Source organism: Ascaphus truei, chromosome 11, assembly GCF_040206685.1.
Source record: "Ascaphus truei isolate aAscTru1 chromosome 11, aAscTru1.hap1, whole genome shotgun sequence".
Classification (NCBI taxonomy): Eukaryota; Metazoa; Chordata; class Amphibia; order Anura; family Ascaphidae; genus Ascaphus; species Ascaphus truei.
Genome location: NC_134493.1, coordinates 46,703,209 through 46,724,491, shown reverse-complemented (window position 1 = coordinate 46,724,491; position 21,283 = coordinate 46,703,209). Strand labels below are relative to the sequence as shown.

Genomic DNA, 21,283 nt, shown 5'->3' with positions numbered 1-21,283 from the left:
TCGTTTTTAGCGCTCTAATTGTACGGCCAATATAGGTCCTGTTGCATCCGCATTTAACCATGTAGACCACATGACTACTGTTGCAGTTGATGAACGTATGTATGGGTTTTATAATCTTTGGTTTGAGACAATCAATTACCTTAGTTGGTCTAGCATACTGGCACACATTACACCGTCCACATGGGAAGAACCCTTTAGGTATATTACTAATTTTTTTCACACTTTGGGATGAAAAGAGACTGGGTGACAAATAAGATGATAAAGGTTTTGCTCTACGAAAGACCAATTTGGGCCTTTCCTTTGTGATGTTTCCTAGGTCACAGTCTAGTTTAAGTGTTTCCCAGTGTCTGGCTATAATGGACCTAATGTCATTTGATTGACGGCTCTGTTTGGTGATAAACAGGGGTGCATTTTGGGTGCGATCTCCCTTTTTCCCTTTTGTTCTTGACAGAAGCTCTTCCCTTGACATTGCTTTAACTATAGTAAATGTTTTCACTAGATCCTCTTCAGGATACCCTCTGTCCTTGAATCTATTAATCATTAGATTTGCCTGGTTCATGAAATTTTCATCGGTTGAACACAACCTTCTGAGGCGCATAAGTTGCCCCTTTGGTATACCTTTTTTGAGGGGCAATGGGTGATTACTATTCGCCATAAGGTAAGTGTTCCTGGAGTTGGGCTTCCTGTACACGTCAGTCTGAATCTCTCCCATTAGATCAACATAAATAAGGATATCCAAGAAGTGTATTTGATTACTACTGTGCTCATATGTGAAGTGCAGGTTATAATTGTTAGAATTTAAAGACTGGATAAAAAGCTCCAGAGTGTGAGTGTCACCCTCCCAAATAAAAAACAGATCGTCGATATAACGGCGATAAAACAAAATGTGTTTACTAAATAAATTTAAATCGCTATAAATAAATAGTGATTCCCAAAACCCCATGAAAAGATTCGCATAAGAGGGTGCAAAAGACGTACCCATTGCAGTGCCAGTGAGTTGCAAATAAAATTGTGAATCATAGCTAAAGTAGTTGTGCGTGAGCAGAAATGTGATAGATTCAATTAAAAAAATACAAAGTGCAGGGGAGAGATCAGATTTGTTAAGAAAGTGCTGTACAGCCTCTATGCCCTGCCTGTGGTCTATGATGGAGTACAATGACTTCACATCCATAGTCACCCAGACACAGTTGGTAGTCCAATTTATTGTTTGTAAATCTTCAATTAAATGTCTGGAATCTTTAGTGTAAGAGGGCAGGCTGAGCACTAGAGGCTGTAGAAAAAAATCAACATAACGTGATAAAGCATCTCCCAAAGATCCAATATCTGACACAATTGGCCTACCTGGAGGTTGCGTCAGGGTTTTATGGATCTTTGGGAGATGATAAAAAATAGGTATAATTGGGTCTGGTGTGTACAGGAAGCCCAACTCCTTAGGATCCAAAATATAGAGGACTTCACCCAATTCCAGGTGTGACCTAAGCTGGACGAGGTATCTTTGAGTAGGGTCTGAGGTAAGTTTTTTATATGTAACAACGTCTCCTAGCTGTCTGAGAGCTTCCTTGTTATAATCTTCCGAGGACTGAACAACAATTGCTCCTCCCTTGTCTGCTTTTTTAATGACAAGGGATTTATCTTTTTGTAAATTAATTAGCTCTTGTCGCTCAGTCCTCGAGAGATTATCCCATTTGGGGTGACCAATCGTGATCCCCTCCGCCAGTATTCTAAGGTCCCTCTCGACAAGTTTCTCAAATGTAGAGATAAAGGGACCTTTAGAGTTATTGGCGCAGAAGATTGACTTTCTTTTAAAATTTGTATGTTCGTGTTGGAAAAAATCCATAGAAAGTTCATGTGGGGATGAATTACCCGCTTGGTCACCAAGGAGACCCTCCAAATCTGCAACTGCACAGTGCTCCCTGTAAGAAAGAATTTCACTGTTAGTATCACATACATTTAAATCAACATCTGCAATAGAGTCCATGGTTTCTCCTGATTCATTTGGTGAACTCTTGTGTGCTGAAAAGAACTTGGTTAGGGCCAGCTTACGAGTGAAACACTGCAAGTCTATGATGGTTCAACTAGGATTATGTGACAATTTATATATTCTCTCTATGTGGCTGTTCTTATTTTATTTTCTAATGTTTAGATTTGTGACATGTCTTAAACATGTTTTTTGTTTTTTATTATTTTTATGCATAATAGGTGAACTAAGTACATCTAGCTCTCTAGGATAATCTCTTGCAAACTAAATGGTCATTCTAATATGCTTAATATTATCAGATGATGCATTACCTATTAATGTATATTAATATGTATATATTTTAAATAAGATTAAATGTCATGTTGTGTTATGTTCTCCACATATCAGTTTGCTATGGCAGCCAGAGGATTAACCTGCTACCCTTACAGTATTAGTTTCCCATAATGTATTCAGGAACCATATGGTTAAAACTCCCCTCCATTGGATTTGATGGGCAGCGCCCTTCTAATTTACATAATTATCCAGTGGCCTGTAAATTACCGGCCAGGGGCGGGGATTTCAAATTGATCACGTGGGTGTCTGTGGGTATTTAGGGAACATCCCTGGCTGCAGTATAGCACTCTTTGAAAAAGTCTCTTAGACGAAACGCGTCAGAGAACCTGTCCTGTTTTTAATGGCAATGTTGCCGGAATAAAGCTTTTGCACGCAGTCACTGCCGCCAGCCTGTCTTTTTGCTGTGCTCCAATGTCCTTATCTCCCCCCTCCTCTTACTTATCTGCTCTGGGACGGATGCACGCTCCAAGAGAGCAGCGGTGAGGCCCCCTCCTCCGGAACGGACAGCCATCAGGCACTACACGAGCCAGCTACACGAGTCCCTGCACTCCCTGCTCGAGGACCCGCCGGGAACACGTGATCCGCCACAGAAGGAACCGCCGGATGGGAGAAGCACTCCGGTTAGGTTAGAGATCAATTTTCCTTATACGGCTATCCAGATTGTGCCTCATTGTGCCCAAAAGAAGTTATTACTTTCTATATAGGGGTACTCACTCCGCTGCTCTCCTTTATCACCTCAAACATGGCAAATCTGCCCTACCACTGCTACACTGAGGATTAAATAGTCCTCAATACCGACAGCAATTTGAAGCACCACTTTAGGGGTTTATTCCCTTATCTACCTATTGTTAATCATTATCTTGCATTATTATTATTATTTACAATAATATTCCTCCCCAGCTCCGAAATATCGCTAGGATACGCCTTTTTCTCACTAATATCCTAATTCACTCACTCATCTTGTCCCACCTTCACTATTGCAACCTTCTCCTAATTGGCAATCGCCTCATCTGTTTGTCCCAACTCTAAGGCCGCGGCCAGGCAGGGGGCGAGGCGCAGGCGCTTGTGCGCGGTGACATCACGAACTCTGCTGGGAGGTTTGTGGACAGGTAGGTACGCGTGCGCGAGGGGGGGGGCGTGTCGGGGGCACGTCCATGACGCCAGTCTAGTTCGCCTCAAATTTGCTTGAATAAGCGCCATGCATGCGCAGGCGCTCGCTCACGCTGGCCACACACATTGCAACAATGTGTTTCATCGCGGCGAGCGTGAGCGTGCCCGCCCGCTCAGCGTCACCCTGGACGAGGCCTAAGGCCGCGGCCAGGGTACAACAGTGCGTGCTGGCGCTTGAGCGCCTTGACGTCCGGCGCTCAGGTTGCCCGGGCGATTCCTGGCCAACTAGTTGCACGCGTGGGGGGCATGTCGGGGGGGGGGCACGGCTATGACGCCACTGAGCAGGTTCGCCCTCATTGGGCGAACCGCTCACGTGACGCGCCAGCGAGCGGCAAAATCTCGCCAATCAGCTGAGTGCCGTGTGCTCACGGGAACATGTGCGCACACACGCTGGTCAAACACATTGTCGCAATGTGTTTGATCGCGCTGAGCCTGGACGCTCGCTCTCAGCCTGGACGAGCCCTAAGGCCTCAGATATTGTAGGCGCATGCGACGGAGCACATGGCGTCGTGCACGCGAGCTGCAGAGGCGATCCGGGGCCTAGGGGACCTAGAGGGGGAGATGCGACAGGGAGTCGTGTCGGAGGCGTGCCCGTGACGTCACGTGAGTGGTTCGCCCTCATTGGCTGAACCGCCCATGTGACCCGGCCGTCACGCCACAAAATCAAATCATTTTGTGGGGCGAAGAATTGGCCGCACAGTCGCGTGCTATGGCCGTCCTCATTGAGGTACTGCATTTTGTTTGCCGCAATGCCGTCGCGCAGAATATGGACGCGGCCTAATCCATCCAAAATGCTGCGACCAGACGCGTATACCTTACTCACCACTCCACTTATGCTGATCCACTACGCAAATCCCTACACTGGCTTTCAATAGCCACTAGAATTTACATTTAAAGCTGCAGAACAAGCAATATCCGACATGTGTTGTAATAAATCAGTTCTGTACTATGAGAAAATACTTGTAGCATCGGACCACCTGCCATCTCTTAATTGCATCTACTGTCCAAACGGCAACAGGAAAACCTTTCAGATTGTAGATTGTGCTGTGCGTTGGGAAAAGGACGGACCGACCCAGCAGTGTTAGAACTGGCAGGAGTGTGGGGATGTTGTATCATGATAATGCAAACCTTTTCTCCCTCATCAGTCTGCGCTTAATGCACGCACCATGTCACAGTCTTTCTGTTCGTTACCTCCGATGCTGATCTTTTGAACCAAAATGTTGTGGATTAACGTTACAAATCCGGCTGTTTTTTTTTTTTTTTACTCCCTGGGATTAAACCAGGCTGTCCCCAGAGCGGGCCGGCACTATTTTTGGGGACCCCTTGGTTCATGAGATACGTACCGGGTGAATGTGCCAGCTCTTCCGTTACCTCCAACAGAAACAAAATGGTGGTTCTTTTTTTCTCGCAGGTCCACAAACCGCAATGCCGTCTGCTGTCGCTTCCAGTTGGACAGACATTTAAAAACAAGCATGCAACCAGGAAGTGATGCTGGTACCTTTATCAGTAAGGCATGCTCGCGGCATCACGCGCGCCTGTAGCTGCAGCGATCTGTGGCCTAGGGGTAGACGCAACCGGGAGGCGTGTTGGGGGTGTCACGGAGCTGGTTCGCCCTCATTGGTCAAACCGCTCATGTGACCCAGCCGTCTTCTGGTAAATCACGTGCGCTGGCGCTCTGCATTGCGTGCGCAGTCGCGCGCTCTATGGCCTGCATCATAGAGGCACAACATTTTTATCACGCCGCGCGTGGTCGCGCTCACCATGGACGCGGTCTAAGTCTCTCTGGAACCTAGGGGGTGAGCGAATGATTCTCCCAGGAACTTGGGTGGGGGAAGAGGGGGTTCTCTCGGGAACCTGGGGTGGGGGGGAAGGGGTTCTTTCGGGAACCTGGGGTGGGGGGGGATGGGGTTCTCTCGGGAACCTGGGGTGGGGGGTTTTCTCGGGAAGCTGGGGGGGGGGGTTCCATTGTAGCAGCACAGAAAGGACACAAAGGTAACACAGAGGAAGTATAGAACCTAAGAAAGGTGCACCAATAAAACCAAATTGAAATGGGTGCCAATTTTTTCTTTCACGGTTAACGCTGATCAACGCTGATTGTTTTATGAAATGAAAACACGGGGAAAAAATAAAAATAAACACTGATTTTACAACACAAAAATAAACACCAAAAACAATTATAATTCAACTCCTGAATGACTGGGCAACTCCTTCCCTAACTGCGATTCCCTCAATCTCTATAATATTTGATAGCGGACATTGATAGAAACACAGAATGTAACGGCAGATCAGAGCCACGTAGCTCTCGAGTCTGCCGCATTCCTATCTGCGGTAAAACCTCCGACCCTATTTGCTCGCTGGCTCTCTCTCTTTTATATAGGCAGCCTTACCTGTATCTCTACCCCAAGCATGCTCAAATTCCCTTACTGTATTAGCCCCTACCACCTCCGCTGGGAGGCTGTTCCACGAATCCACCACGCTTTCTGTGAAGAAGCACTACCTCACATTTCCCCTGAGCTGCCGCCCCCAGCGTCAGAGCGGGACCTCTTGTTCTAGCGCTTCTCTCTCTCGGACATATGCTTCCTTCCTATACTTTGTTGAAACACTTAATGTATTTGAAGGTTACGATCATGTCTCCAATTTATTTACACCCTTCCGGAGATACGGTCTCCAGAACTGAGAACAGTACTCTGGGCTTCGCTTCTAGAGATGGGAGAATTTTGGGGGTGGATTTGGATCCGTCGCGGAACAGCCGGTTCCTTTGCTCTGCGGGATTTCCGTGGATCAATCTCAAAAAGGGCGATTCACCTTTTTTCCCGGATTTATTTTTTTTATCCTGGACAATTCAATCCGTGAATTCCGCTATCCACTGGGGGATTTTAAGAATCCTATCCGCGGATCCGCGGATCGCAGAATCCGCGGATTAGATTCTTTAAATAGACCGGCGAATTGCGGAAACCTGCGGATTGTATCCAATGGCGGTTTTTTATTCATCCGCATGGATTTCAACTGGAACAATCCGCCGATGGATTTCACACCGCAGAACGGATTTTGAATGGAAAGCTCGGGAAATCCCACCAAACGGATTTTGAGAGTTTAACCCGGCTCTAATCGCTACCTCTCCCTTTCTGCTGTTAATACCTCTCCCTATACCAATATCCCCCTAACATCCCTCCGTCTTTCCCCGTTGCTTTGATACATTGTTCGCCTACTTTTAAATCTGCTGAAATAATGACTGCCTGGTCCCGTTCCTTTGTAGTTGTTGACATTCAACGTACCATTAGTTCTGTGTTCTGCTTTTGGATTTTTCTGACCCAAGTGCATTTTGTTTCCCCCCCTCCTGGAGGGTCAACCCGTCAGCAGATCTGTGTGCCATCTGCAAGACGTTCCCTTCCATACCATTCGTTATGTCACTAATCAAGATATGAAATATCAAAACGCAAAGGGACACAAGATAAAACTCTTTTAGCAGCAATTGAACATCATAAAACCCATGTGACTGTTGATACATATCCTCATGTTGAAGTTGTATTTCCTACAGGAATGTAAAGAGAATATGTCTCATTATTTTACACAGTATTTACCTATTTCTTTAAGAAATTAGGTTTCTTTTCGCGGCCAACAGAAAGCTGCCACCTCATCGGGAAATGGTAGCGCGCCGTTTTATTGGTGACACCATGGCTATAGTTTTTGTATCAATGACCCAATGGGGAGGGAGGAAGGGGGACGAGACTGCCAGTCAGCTCAGGGGCTGAAGGAGCGGCTCAGTGAGTAAAGACATGGATTCTGTAAACAACAGCAATGAGTTTGAAGCAGAGGAACCCAGTTCAGTTCCCAGTGTCAGCTCCTTGTGACCTTGGGCAAGTCACTTTATCTCCCTGTGCCTCAGGCACCAAATTCATAGATTGCAAACTCCACAGAGCAAGGTCTGAGCCTGTAACAATCCTATGTGCTGCGTACAGCACACTACACTGTAATTATGATGCGTTTTGAGCCCCATTGGGAGAAAATCGCTATATGAAATAAAGTTATTATTATTTTTAAAAATCCAATGACTGCAGCTTTAAACAAAGTCACTGGAATCAGTATCCTTAATAAAGTGTAATCGTCCTATACAGAGTAGTACATTGCATTGCTACAATGTTATTCATTTTTCTGTTACAGTCATTTTCATTGTAAACTTTCCTATTTTCCCTGTTGTGCATATTTGTCCCTAGATTGCTATCAAAGAGGTAGCAACACTTGTTCTTCTTATCACAATGATGGCACTGTTATATACATGAAAAATAATAATAATAATGCAGTATATGTACTCACTGTGAAGCCATGTAGCACCATAAATGTCACAAAATGACAGACAGGTGTAACTGCCAATGCAGTTTGTTCAATAACAATGAACGAAAAACGCACAAACAGCACATACTGTACCTTCCTTCAATGTCTGAGCAACGGCTGCAGGCCACGACGGCAGCGAAAGAGTTAACCAGACGCAAACAACAAAGGAAAGCATACAAACAGTGAGCATCTTACTTCAGCGGCTGGGAAGGTAGAGAGTCATGCTGAGGCTTTGAAAGGAAAGGAGCTTGATCCAAGGTCGGTGGTGTTGTGCTGGTGTCATGTTGCTTTCGGTGTGGACATTGGGCGATACATGAAGTAATTGTTGACCCTTCGCAGGGCAGAATCAGTCAGCTTCTGCCTTTTAATTTCCGCATGCAGATGTGTGTGTGTGTGCCCCACTTTTCGGGGCGGTTGCCAGGGAGATATGTGTGATGCGTCTCTCGTGCGATGTCCTATCTCGGCGTGATTTTTCTGTTGCCCTGACTACTAAGTTCTAATCTTGCTACACGTAACCCCACGATGCACCCATGTAGTCTTCCAATCGTACAGTGCCAGTTGAATGAAGCTTGCTTACTTGTATTCTCATTCTACCTGAAGAGTCTGATTCATGCTTGGCTTTCTCATTAGCAGTTCTGGGCTAATATGGCAGATTCTGCCTTTACATACAATTTATTTTATTTATAAAATGTGTTACCAGGAAGTAATACATTGTATACCTCTCGTTTTCAAGTATGTCCTGGGCACATGGGAGTTATGATGACAGATACATGGTTACAAATACATAGTTACATCTAATGAGTAAGGTTAGACATTATATACAAGACATTGCATGCACAGTAAGAGATGATATATGTTATAGGCGTTTGTAACAGTTACAGACCAGATTAAAATGTGAGGCCGCTTTAGTTTTGAAAGAATTTAGAAAGGGGCTTATTAGCTGCTGTCTCTCGGTTTGTTCTTCCTGGGTCAGCTCAAATTGTGAGCTCAGGAATTCTCCTTCCTGTCTCAGAACAGGCTATATCTGAGAGAGATCTAATCAGCCAGGTAGAGTTGGCTAATTGCTGGTATGCAATTAACCAGTACACTGCTGGATTAGAGGCAATATCTGAACAGGGATAAGTCCCTGTTACAAGGATCATATGGTTTACCTGGATATATGAAGACCATTACCTTATAAATACCTTTGTACTATAAACATTACTGTAGTCTGCCTCCCTTTGTCTGACCTACAGCAACGTGTGGTGTAACGTATCTAGGAGAACTCTGGCCCTCACCTCAGCATTCGGTGTTAGTCTGATGTAAATGAGAGGGGTTACTGTACATATATACCATCTTTAATCCTCCTCACATTAACAAAGAGACAATACCATTTGTTTTAGTTTACTGCACTTATATTAATGTAATACTACAATTATTTTATTGGAAATACAATAGCTGAGGTAAGTGAGACATACAATTGGTAAGTAAACATAATTCAGTATACGCAGCCAGCATGTTGAAAAATAGCTCAAGTTAATCAATATCTAGGTAAGGGAATGCAGGAGTCATTGTTTCTCCAATGTCAATCTAAAATGAATGAAAACATTTTTTGTGATCAATGTGCGTCTCAACACAAAATACATGTTAATGTCTTTTTCTGTGGGGTTTTTTTTAGTGAAGGAAAATTGAATTGTATTTGAATTGCCAATCAGAAGTTATCTATTTATAAAAATTAATGTGTGACATTCAGTTCAGCCTCTGTTCTTTTGGTGCTGTCTGAAATCAATCATTCCTAGACTTGTTGAACAGTGGGACACAGTTCTTTGGAGCTCACCATGGTAAGCAGCATCCATTGTTCTCAAACATGTCAACTATCACTCATTTGGAGTCAAGTCGCTGATATTTACAGTCTCGTAGACTTCAGTGGAGCCTCCCTACCTTTCCCTTGGAGGTTGGCACCTGAGCTGTTGTGATGATCCAAAAGTATGATTAGCACAGAGTGGTAGACTGTATCCATGCTGTAACGTTTGCGCTCACCACGAACAAGGCGGGACCCCGGTACTGAGGTGGGAAAGTATAGAACTGTGCACCCACAGCAGCGGAGGCACGCCTGGAAAGTGGATTGTCAATGTAGCCGGGTCTGGGTTGGAGAGCATGGGTTAGTCCCGATACTTGCCGAGGTTGTGGGGTGGAGCCAGCAGCGTAATCATTATCCGTTGTGCCGTGGTCAGGGGTTGGAGAAGTACGGGTAGTCAGAGGCAAGCCGGGGTCGTTATCCAGAGAGGGTCCAACAGTCAAGCCGGGCCGGTACATGTGAGATCATCTGGAAGCAAGAATAGAAATAGCACAAGGCAAGGCACAGCAAAGCAGGAATGCAGGAACACAAGGCTACAAGGGTTTATGCTCAGCAATAAGTGACTGAGCATGCAGGGTTTTTATAGCAAGGCTGGAGCAATCAGTGCGAGAGGCGGAGCGGAGGCGCGGCCCCTGCGGGAGCAGGGATTGGACAGAGGGTGCAGGAGACAGGTGAGCATTTTTAGTGCAATCAGGAATCTTGCCACGCAGCTGGGGAGCAGTGCACGATCATCGCGTGAGTGATGCGTGACGCGAGCGGGACGGGACCATGTTCCGTGGAGTGGACAGAAAACCTCCGTGTGCGCGCGCGCTCTGTAAGCGGCACGGAGGTGACAGGAGCATTAGGTAAGGAGGCAACACGTCGCAGGGGACGTGTTCCCCGATTACTTACAGTACCCCCCGCCCCCCCTTGAGGAGCGGCCTCAGGACTCCAAAAAAGGCTTGTGCAGAAACCTGGCTAGGAGCAGGGACCTGGTGATGGGGTATCCAGGACCTTTCTTCTGGTCCAAACCTTGTACGATTACTGGTGCAGACTTAGGAGAAACATCAGGGAATCGAGAACTTTGAAACACCGGTTTCAAAAGAGAAACATGGAATACAGCTGGGATTTTCATCGAGGGAGGAAGCTGTAAGTGGTATGCAACAGGATTTAATTTCTCCAGGATCGTGAATGGGCCCAGGAATCTTGGGGCCAACTTGAGGGTTGGTGTCTTCAACCTGGTGTTTTTGGAAGAGAACCACACCCTGTCTCCTGGTTTGAAGTTGGGCACAGTGAAACAAACAAATATTGGGCTCATAAGTGATAAATAAGGAATAAGTGATATTGTGATCAAGATAAATATAACCTTATTGGAGGGAGGTTTTATGCTGCTGTTCTTAGGGGATGGATCAGCAATCCAACTAGTACAGAAAAAAAGAAGAAAAGAACAGCGCAAAAAAACCTCATGGTGTAGTATTAAAAATCAATTTATAGAATAAAAGGTGATTATTGCACGTACATCAATTAAAGCATATATCAGCAAGACATGTTATGGACATGTTACCACTCGCGGGAACAGCTGGGCGCGGGCTGATGTATATCTGGAACGTCCTCCGGTCTTTGGCATGCAACTCAACGGGAAATACAAGCCTCCTTGAGGAATCTCCCCGCAGCAGCGTCTGATCGGAAGTGATGGTCTCCGGTCTCTGGTAAGGAGCTCGGCGGGAAGTTCAAACCTCCTTGAGGGATCTCCCTGCAGCAGCCGTCAGCTCAGACGCAATGATCTCCCGATCAGTTCCGGATTAGTCCGCGCCAACTCTGACGTCATCAGATAGCGCCCTTCTGTTACTCGCGTCTCTCCGCATTCAATAATGAAACGAGTGGAAGTCCCGTACTCCGTATAGATGATATATGCAGTATAATATAGCCGCAATGGGATAGTAAAAAAGAAAAGGTTATATTTATCTTGATCACAATATCACCTAAGTCTGCACCAGTAATCGTACAAGGTTTGGACCAGAAGAAAGGTCCTGGATACCCCATCACCAGGTCCCTGCTCTTAGCCAGGTTTCTGCACAAGCCTTTTTTGGAGTCCTGAGGCCGCTCCTCAAGGGGGTGCGGGGGGTACTGTAAGTAATCGGGGAACACGTCCCCTGCGACATGTTGCCTCCTTACCTAATGCTCCTGTCACCTCCGTGCCGCTTACAGATTGCGCGCGCACACACGGAGGTTTTCTGTCCACTCCACGGAACATGGTCCCGCCTCCCGCTCGCGTCACGCATCACTCACGCGCTCACGCGATGATCGTGCACTGCTCCCCAGCTGCGTGGCAAGATTCCTGATTGCACTAAAAATGCTCACCTGTCTCCTGCACCCTCTGTCCAATCCCTGCTCCCGCAGGGGCCGCACCTCCGCTCTGCCTCTCGCACTGATTGCTCCAGCCTTGCTATAAAAACCCTGCATGCTCAGTCATTTCTTCTTTTTTTTTTTTTGAAGTTGGGCGCCTTATGGTGATGAAGGTCCGCCTGAGATTGTTGTCTAAGAACAGCCTCTTGGAGAGTTTTCTGAATTTACCATTAAATCCGCTACTGGGACTCTGGAAGAAAAAGAAGAGATAGGAAGGCGTGCCGGGTGAAACCCGTAATTAATAAAGAATGGCGACTCTTGCGTGGACTCGTTTTTTAAGGAGTTATGGGCGGATTCTGCCCATGGAAGGAGCTCTACCCAGTTGTCTTGTGGGTCCGAGATAAAACATCTGAGATACTGTTCTAGGGACTGGTTCGTCCTCTCGGTTTGTCCGTTAGTTTGGGGATGATACCCAGAAGAAAAATGAAGTGCAATATCCAGCCTTTGAGCAAACGCACGCCAACATTTAGAAATAAATTGCGATCCGCGATCGGACACTATAGACATCAGTACTCCGTGAATCCGGAAGATTTCTTTAACAAAAATATCTGCCAAGGTGGCGGAGTTGGGAAGACATTTGAGAGGTATAAAATGTGCCTGCTTAGAAAATCTGTCGACAATAACAAGAATAGTGTTCATTCCTCTGGAGATAGGCAATTCCACAATAAAATCCATTGATAAATGACTCCAGGGACGATCCGGTATGGGCAAAGGCGTAGAAGAACGAAACTTTTGCTGCGGGTGGTTTCATTTTGGGCACAAATGGAGCAAGATTTGATGAACTCTTCGATATCTTTAAGCATATTAGGCAACCAAAAAGTACGTCTGATGAGGTCCGAAGTTCTTTTGGTACCAGAGTGACCGGCAGACCTAGAAGAATGACCCCGCTCTAGAATTTGTCTTCGGCATTGTGGTGCAGCATACAAACAGCCCCCAGCGCCTCTAGACCCCCAGGAATACGAGTTTGAGTAGCCAGAATCTTGTCCAGAACGTCGAATGAATTGGCGGAAATAATGTACGTAGAAGGAAGAATAGTTTCAGAAATGTCCTCAGTCTTGTCTTCCATGACAAATTGATGAGATAATGCATCAGCTTTGACGTTCTTTGGAGTGTAAGAGATGATGTAATTAAATCTAGAAAAGAAGAGAGAACAACGAGCCTGACGGGAGCCGAGACGGCGAGCAGTTTCAATGTAAAGGAGGTTTTTATGAACCGTGAGGATAGAGATGGGAATCTCGGTACCCTCCAGAAGATGTCTCTACTCTTGGAGTGCAAGCTTAATGGCTAAGAGCTCCCGGTTGCCGACATCATAGTTTTGCTCTGCAGAAGAATTTTTTTGGGAGAAAAACCCACACGGATGTAATTTGACTTGAGGTGTTTGTCTCTGAGAGAGGATAGCGCCAGCCCCAACATCAGAAGCATCTACTTCCAGATTGAAGGGAAGTTTAGGGTCAGGATGGCATAAGATGGGGGCGGAAACGAAAGCTTTCTTGAGTGAGTCGAAGACTTTGAGTGCCTCAGGAGGCCAGGAAGAAGTATTTGCACCCTTTTTAGTCAGAGCAGTAATAGGAGCAAAGAAAGTTACGAATTAATTTATGGTAATAGTTGGCAAACCCTAAGAAACGCTGAATTGCCTTGAGAGAGGTACGTTGTGTCCAGTCTAATACCGCCTTGAGTTTGTCAGGGTCCATGGAAAAACCAGAGTCCAAAATAATATAACCCAGGAAAGATGTAGATGAAAAAGACACTTCTCCATCTTAGCGTAGAGATGATTACACGAAGACGAGACAGGACCAGCTTGATATGATGGATATGCTCAGAGTGGAACTTTGAAAAAATGAGAATATCATCCAGATAAAAAATGACGAAAATATTAAGTACGTCTCGAAAAAATTCGTTCACGAATTCTTGGAAAACAGCTGGAGCATTACATAATCCAAAAGGCATAACTAAATATTCGTAGTGGCCATCGCGTGTATTGAAGCCCGTCTTCTATTCATTCCCTTGACGTATACGTATCAGATTGTAAGCCTCTCGAAGATCAAGTTTAGAAAAAATAGTGGAACCTTGTAAATGATCAAAAAGTTCCGAAATAAGTGGTAAGGGGTATCGGTTCTTCAGGGTGATCTTGTTAAACCCTCTGTAATCTATGCAGGGGCGAAGGGAACCGTCTCTTTTTAACAAAAAAGAAATCAGCCCGGCTGGGTAGGAAGAATTTCTAATGAACCCCTTCTTTAGATTCTCTTGAATGTACTCAGACATAGCTTTAGTTTCAGGGAGAGATAAAGGGTAAGATCTAGATTTGGGAAGAACAGCTCCAGGCAAGAGATCAATGGGGCAATCAAAAGGACAATTAGGGAGAAGGACTTCAGAACGAACTTTGTCAAAGACATCTAAAAATTCAGTGTAGACCTCGGGAAGAACAGGTTTGTATGATTTAGGAACGTCTAAGTCACAAATGTGTTGTGCCAGTGGGACTTCAGGATTGGTGCATGGGGGAGCCCATTGTATGGTTTTTTTGTCAGTCCAATCTAGTTGTGGATTATGTCGTTGGAGCCAGGGAAGAATCAAAATTACCTCCACAGAAGGTGAGTGGATCACATCCAAAGATATCTCCTCCTTGTGGCCATCTTTAGTGGAAAGGGAAAGCACACAGGTTTGCAGGGAGATGAAGGCTGGCTGGAGGGGACGTCCATCTATGGCCTCCAACCCGACAGGCACAGATTTTTGCACGAGAGGAATGTTGTTCTTTACAGCAAAGTCCTGATCCACAAATTTCCACCAGACCCGGAGTCAATGAAGGCAGAAGCAGTGTCTTGGAAGCCAGGACCCTGAAGGACAATTGGAAGCATGATCCTGGTCGGAAGGGTTTCTAGGACAGAAGGAGAAGAATAAATAGTACCTCATGTGATTCCTTTTTGGTATTCCTTTGCTTAGGAGGACAGCGAAGCACCTGGTGTCCGGGTAGACCACAATAAAGGCTAAGGCCGCTATCCCCCCGGCGTTGTTTGTCCGAGAAGGAGAGTCGGTGACTTCCTAACTGCATAGGTTCAGGAACACGAAGAGCTGGAGAAATGGTAGGAGAAAGACTGAAAGCAGGAACATCATTTGTGCCCCCACAGCAAGCAGAGTGCACAGAGAAGCAGCAGCCGGCACCGAACCTGAGCCTGATCTCGGGTACAACTTCCAGCGCTGCACAGCAGGGCCCCCCTGTGCTATCTGGCCCCCCTGTGCTCTCTGGCCCCCCTGTGCTCTCTGGCCCCCCTGTGCTCTCTGGCCCCCCTGTGTTCTCTGGCCCCCCTGTGCTCTCTGGCCCCCCTGTGTTCTCTGGCCCCCCTGTGCTCTCTGGCCCCCCTGTGCTCTCTGGCCCCCCTGTGCTCTCTGGCCCCCCTGTGCTCTCTTGCACCCCTGAGCTCTCTGGCCCACCTGTGTACCCTTGCGCTCTCTGCCCCCCCCCTGCACTCTCTGGCCCCCCTAAGCTCTCTAGCACCCCCTGCACTCTCTGGCCCCCCTGCGCTCTCTGGCACCCCCTGCCCTCTCTGGAACCCCCTGCCCTCTCTGGCACCCCCTGCGCTCTCTGGCACCCCCTGCCCTCTCTGGCACCCCCTGCCCTCTCTGGCACCCCATGCGCTCTCTGGCACCCCCTGCACTCTCTGGCACCCCCTGCACTCTCTGGCACCCCCTGCACTCTCTGGCCCCCCTGCGCTCTCTGGCACCCCCTGCCCTCTCTGGAACCCCCTGCCCTCTCTGGCACCCCCTGCCCTCTCTGGCACCCCCTGCCCTCTCTGGCACCCCCTGCCCTCTCTGGCACCCCATGCGCTCTCTGGCACCCCCTGCGCTCTCTGGCACCCCCTGCGCTCTCTGGCACCCCCTGCGCTCTCTGGCACCCCTGCGCTCTCGATCCACTGCATTGCGGGGTTTAGTGGCACAGTAGTTACGTCACTGATTAAAGGCTATCAAAAATGTCATTATTACCTAAAAAGTCAATAAAAAACAATTCAGCAAAGTACATCATGAGTTAGCCAGTATTGTAGAAAGGCAGAAATTAAAATAGAATAGTTAATTAGGCATATCAATTAAGTAAGTACATGTTTAGCAGACCTGAAAAGGTTATTTGGCTTGTAATGATCCAATTCCGCGTCTATTGAGGCTGTCTCGGGCGGCCAGACAAAATCTGCCAGTTATGTAAAGCGGTTTTGCGCTAGTAGAATTCTGGCGAGTTCGCAAAAAATAACACGTTTGAGCCATTTTTTGTCATACCGCTCGGATTTGCAGAGCCGGAGCCCGGAATGAAAACCGCTTCTAATAAAGCTTTTCCTGCACAGGGTTTGGACATGTGAGCAGGGCTTTCAGAACACGGGGAACCTGCATATCTGAGCAACAAGGGCTGCTTCCGCCCGTCATGCACTTCTCACAGCTACTCGAATAGCCCTGATATGTTGTTTCAATCTTCGTGAACAGGAAGTGCTTGCTGCCTGTGACCGATCCAATATTGACATTATAAGTCCCATAAAGTTACAGGTAGTCCTCGTTATCACACGTTTCACTTTACAACGAATGGCATATCCAACGCTTTACAATGCAACCCTATGGGCTGTTTTTTGGTGCCGGAATGCGTTTTCCATCGCTCTCCGCCACTGATTAACATGGGACTCACTTTACAACGGTTTCACTATCACTACCAACGCTACTTCCAGAACGGATTCCGGTGGATAACCAAGGACTGCCTGTATTATCATTATTTATTATTAGTTATTATTATTACATTCCTCATATCGCTGAGTTGGTGAGTGGGGAGCCTACATTTGCCCGATCTATTTGGTATTGTGTTACTGCGAGTGCTCTCCCTGCCTTTTGAACACTGATGTTATTTTCATGCCACAATTATGCACCCTTGTCCTGTGTTGCACAATATGTTGACTCTCCCGTCCTGATAAATAAAGAATATTCGCCACATTGATCAACAAAAACACCCAAAGTTGTGTTGTACCACATTACCCCACCAGATGGCTCAGTATACTCAGCCTGCACTGCATCTCCGTCAGAGGTAGAATAGATCATGAGCGTGCATGAATATTGTGATAAGTATCCAAACAAAGGTATTAAATATTAGCCGGTGGAACTCAATCTGGCTCTGATCTGCAGTAAATACAAGCAATTACTACACCAATGACAAGTACAGAAGTATGTGTTCCAATATATTTCCACGCCGTAGAAGACCCAAATTCGTTCTCTTCAGGAGCTATTGTTGTTATTGTTTTTATTGTAAATAAAAGTACCACTTGTGGGTTCATTTGCATATCTCAGACAGGTCTGCGGCTCCGTCTTTCCCCATTATCTCTTGGCAAACAGTTTATATTTTAGGACAAGCTTTTGGGAGTTCTCTCTCTTGCTCAAGTCAAGCAATACACTTTGACATGACCTTAGGAAGAGATTAAACTAGGGGTGGCCAACTCCAGTCCTCAAGGGCCACCAACAGGCCAGGTTTTTGGGATATCCCTGCTTCAGCACAGGTGGCTCAATCAGTGGCCCAGGATATCCTTAAAACCTGGCCTGTTGGTGGCTATTGAGGACTGGAGTTGGCAACCCCTGCACTAGAGCTCTCAAAAGCTTGTCCTAAGATATGCATTGTTAGTCCAAATAAAAAAGGTACCACCTAATACTGAAGTACTCATTTATTCTGCACTATCACAACTGGACCAACACGGCTGTTTGTACTTAATTTTTTATTATTGCAAATCCCATGTTGCTTAGAACTGTGTTTCTAATTCTACATGGGTGCATTAGCAATCTCCTATGTTTTCAGCAGGTGGCAGAGTCAGTTCTGTCTTGTCATCCAACATTACAGTAAAAGATTTGGGACTGGCACGGTCAGTGGCTTCTGCAATTCATTCTCCAGGTTTCTCTGACATTGCATTGGTTTATTACCTTTTATTCTTGCGCGGGGTTTTCGAAGATTCACCGTGGTAAATGTAGCAGTTTGGTTGATCCCAAATGCCCGTAAAGTTCACACCACTCCTTTCAATTCTGCTCTTAGCGCAGTTTAATAACTGACACGTTTTATAATAACATGTATAAAAAAATTTAAAAAAAGCACTTTTTGAAAAGGAACAACATCATTTATTGAAATATGTATAAAGAAATCCCATGTAATTAGGATTGCCGCTTTAAAATGAATTAGGATTGTTATCGACGGTATATATCATCAAGCGGTACACATTTATAAAACCAGGCAGCATGATGGTGAGTGAATAGATATAACACACAGACAATCATACCACACAGAACAAAATTATATTTAAGTCCCAGCTTAGCCAACGTTTTGCCCCAATCCCCCTCCCCCCCGGGACTGTCATGCAATAATAGGGTTTCTCCTTTATTAGAGAGCATGGGTGGAACCAGTCGCCGGTGGCCTACCTGTGGAGCAGAGGGGGCCCAACCAGGCGGGGATTGCGGAAGTTGGGTCCGACTCACTGCCATGTTAGGACCACCTAGGTGGGTTCTCTCCGCCATCAGGTAGGGCCCCGCCGCCACAGGTAGGGCCCAGGGAAGGGGGTGCGGAGAGAGAGGGGCCTCTAGAAATGCCAGGAGAGCAGGAGTTTACCATGCTACCACATGTATGAAACTCGTACTTTTCGCTTTCGAATAATCACTTGTTCCAGAACGTAAGGTTATCTGGCTATGAAAACATTAATAGCCAGCTGCTACCAAGCTAATCAATCCAGCCAAGAGCTGGCTGCTAAGCAACTGAACCCTGGAGGAGAATCACTTTTGAGCCAGTGCTAAATATAGATACCTGTCAAGCAAGATGAAATCCCTCATCAAAAGGGGACACAGATATGGTGCCACTTTGTATCTTCCTCGGTTACAAGGTGCATCATTTGTACTCTTTTTTTACACACAGTAGCACGAGAGTTGTGCGTTTCACAAAACGGGACGCAACAACGGTTAAAATGGAGTGTGCAAAATAAGGTGCAAGAGTAAAGGCTACGGACATGGAAGGAAAGAGTCCTGATCAAGGGAGCCGACAATCAAACGGGGGCAATAGCAGTACTTAAAGTTACCATGTGGGATTCTTTGCCCATGGAGACTGTGATGGCAGATACAATAGATACCTTTAAAAAAAAAGTTGGGCATGTTTTTAGAAAGGTATACAGGGATATACCAAAGAACTAAACATGTGAAGGATGTTGATCCAGGGAGTAATATGTCATATGTGCCCAGGACTAGAGTCTCCATATGGGCCCAGGACTAGAGTCTCCATATGGGCCCAGGACTAGAGTCTCCATATGAGAGCCCTTTCTTTTTCTTACACTCCCCCAGTTATTAATACTGACTGCAATTTTTTTCTCCCTCCCCCACCCTCTCCCTGATCCTCTCTCATCTCTCCCCATCCCTCCTCCTCGTCATCATCTCTCCCCCTTCTCATCATCTCTTCCTCTCCTCCTCATCATCTCTCCCCCTCCTACCAATACATAATTAAAAATACACCCCTCCCCAAAACATAATAAACACAACACCCTCCCCAATACATATTAAAAATACACCCCTCCCCAATACATAATAAAAAGACACCCCATTCCCAATACATAATAAAATATACCCCCCTTCCCCATACATAATAAAAATACACCCCCCTTCCCCATACATAATAAAAATACACCCCCTCCCCAATACATAATAAATATAACCCCTCCCCAATACACAATAATAAATACAGCCCCTTCCAAATACATAATAAATACACCCCCTCCCCATACATAATCAAAAATACACCCCCCATACATAAGAATTAAACCTCCTCCCCAATACATAATCAAAAACACATCCCCCAATACATAATCAAAATTACATCTCCCTCCCCAATACATAATAAAAATACACCTCCCTCCGCAATACATAATAAATACACCCCCTCCCCAATACATAATAACAAACACACCCGCCTCCCCAATACATAATAAAAACACCCGCCTCCTCAATACATAATAAAAACACCCCCTCCCCAATTAAAGGTTCTCCGGACTTAGTAACCAATCGTGGGATTTCCCTGAGAAGGGGAATGTCTCTTTCTTTCCCTCTCTGTGCTTCTCTCTTTCCCTCTCTGTATCTCTCTCTTCCCCTCTCTCTTTCCCTCTCTGTGTCTCTTTCTTTCCCTCTCTGTGTCTCTTTCTCTCTGTGTGCCTCTCTCTTTCCCTCTGTGTGTCTCTCTCTTCCCCTCTCTGTATCTCTCTCTTCCCCTCTCTGTATCTCTCTCTTCCCCTCTCTGTCTCTCTTCCCCGCTCTGTGTCTCTCTCTTTGCCTCTCTGTGTCGCTCTCTTTCCCTCTCTGTGTCTCTCTCTTCCCCTCTCTTTCTCTTTCTATGTCTCTCTATTCCCCTCTCTTCCCCTCTCTGTGTCTCTCTCTTTCCCTCTCTGTGTCTCTCTCTTTCACTCTCTGTGTCTCTCTCTTTCCCTCTCTGTGTCTCTCTCTTTCCCTCTCTGTGTCTCTCTCTTTCCCTCTCTGTGTCTCTTCCCCTCTCTGTGCCTCTCTATTTCCCTCTCTGTGTCTCTCTCTTCCCCTCTCTGTGTCTCTCTCTTCCCCTCTCTGTGTCTCTCTCTTTCCCTCTCTGTGTCTCTCTTTTCCCCTCTCTGTGCCTCTCTCTTCCCCTCTCTGTGCCTCTCTCTTTCTCTCTCTATGTCTCTCTCTTCCCCTCTCTGTGTCTCTCCCCTCCCCTCTCTGTGTCTCTCTCTTCCCCTCTCTGTGTCTCTCTCTTCCCCTCTCTGTGCCTCTCTCTTTCTCTCTCTGTCTCGCTCTTTCCCTCTCTGTGTCTCTCTCTTCCCCTCTCTGTGTATCTCTCCTCCCCTCTCCTCCCCTCTCTGTGTCTCTCTCTTCCCCTCTCTGTGCCTCTCTCTTTCCATTAATCCGTATTAAAGGGTATATTCTAAACTTTGTCGGCTAAAACAATGGACATTGTAGGGAATTTTCAAACTTTTTTCAAACGTTCGAGCGAATAGAATTTGGACCCAGTTCTCTCGAGTCTGCAATGCATTGATTGGTAATGCTGCGCTGGTCCGTCCGCCTGCAAAAGACGTTCAAGCTCCTCGATCATTTATTGCATCCTCTATCTTAATCCACTACATGTGCACCTCTAAGTGGTAGGAACCGAACCCAAATGATGTGGAATACAATTTAAAATGAATTCAATGTACAGTCTGTCTGCTGGGACTCGTTGAGTCATTGCACCGATATGAACGTGAACGTGCTGA

General features: G+C 46.2%; 1 protein-coding gene across 1 annotated transcript in view; it reads right to left on the bottom strand.

Annotated features, from left to right (window-relative positions):
- The window catches only part of SMG1 (SMG1 nonsense mediated mRNA decay associated PI3K related kinase), a 108,299-nt gene extending 100,145 nt beyond the window's left edge, over positions 1–8,154 (bottom strand). The window contains exon 1 of the mRNA XM_075566070.1: positions 8,009–8,154. The gene's annotated coding sequence lies outside the window, so the exon portion shown is untranslated. The remainder of the gene's footprint in view (positions 1–8,008) is intronic.
- Positions 8,155–21,283: the final 13,129 nt, after the last annotated feature.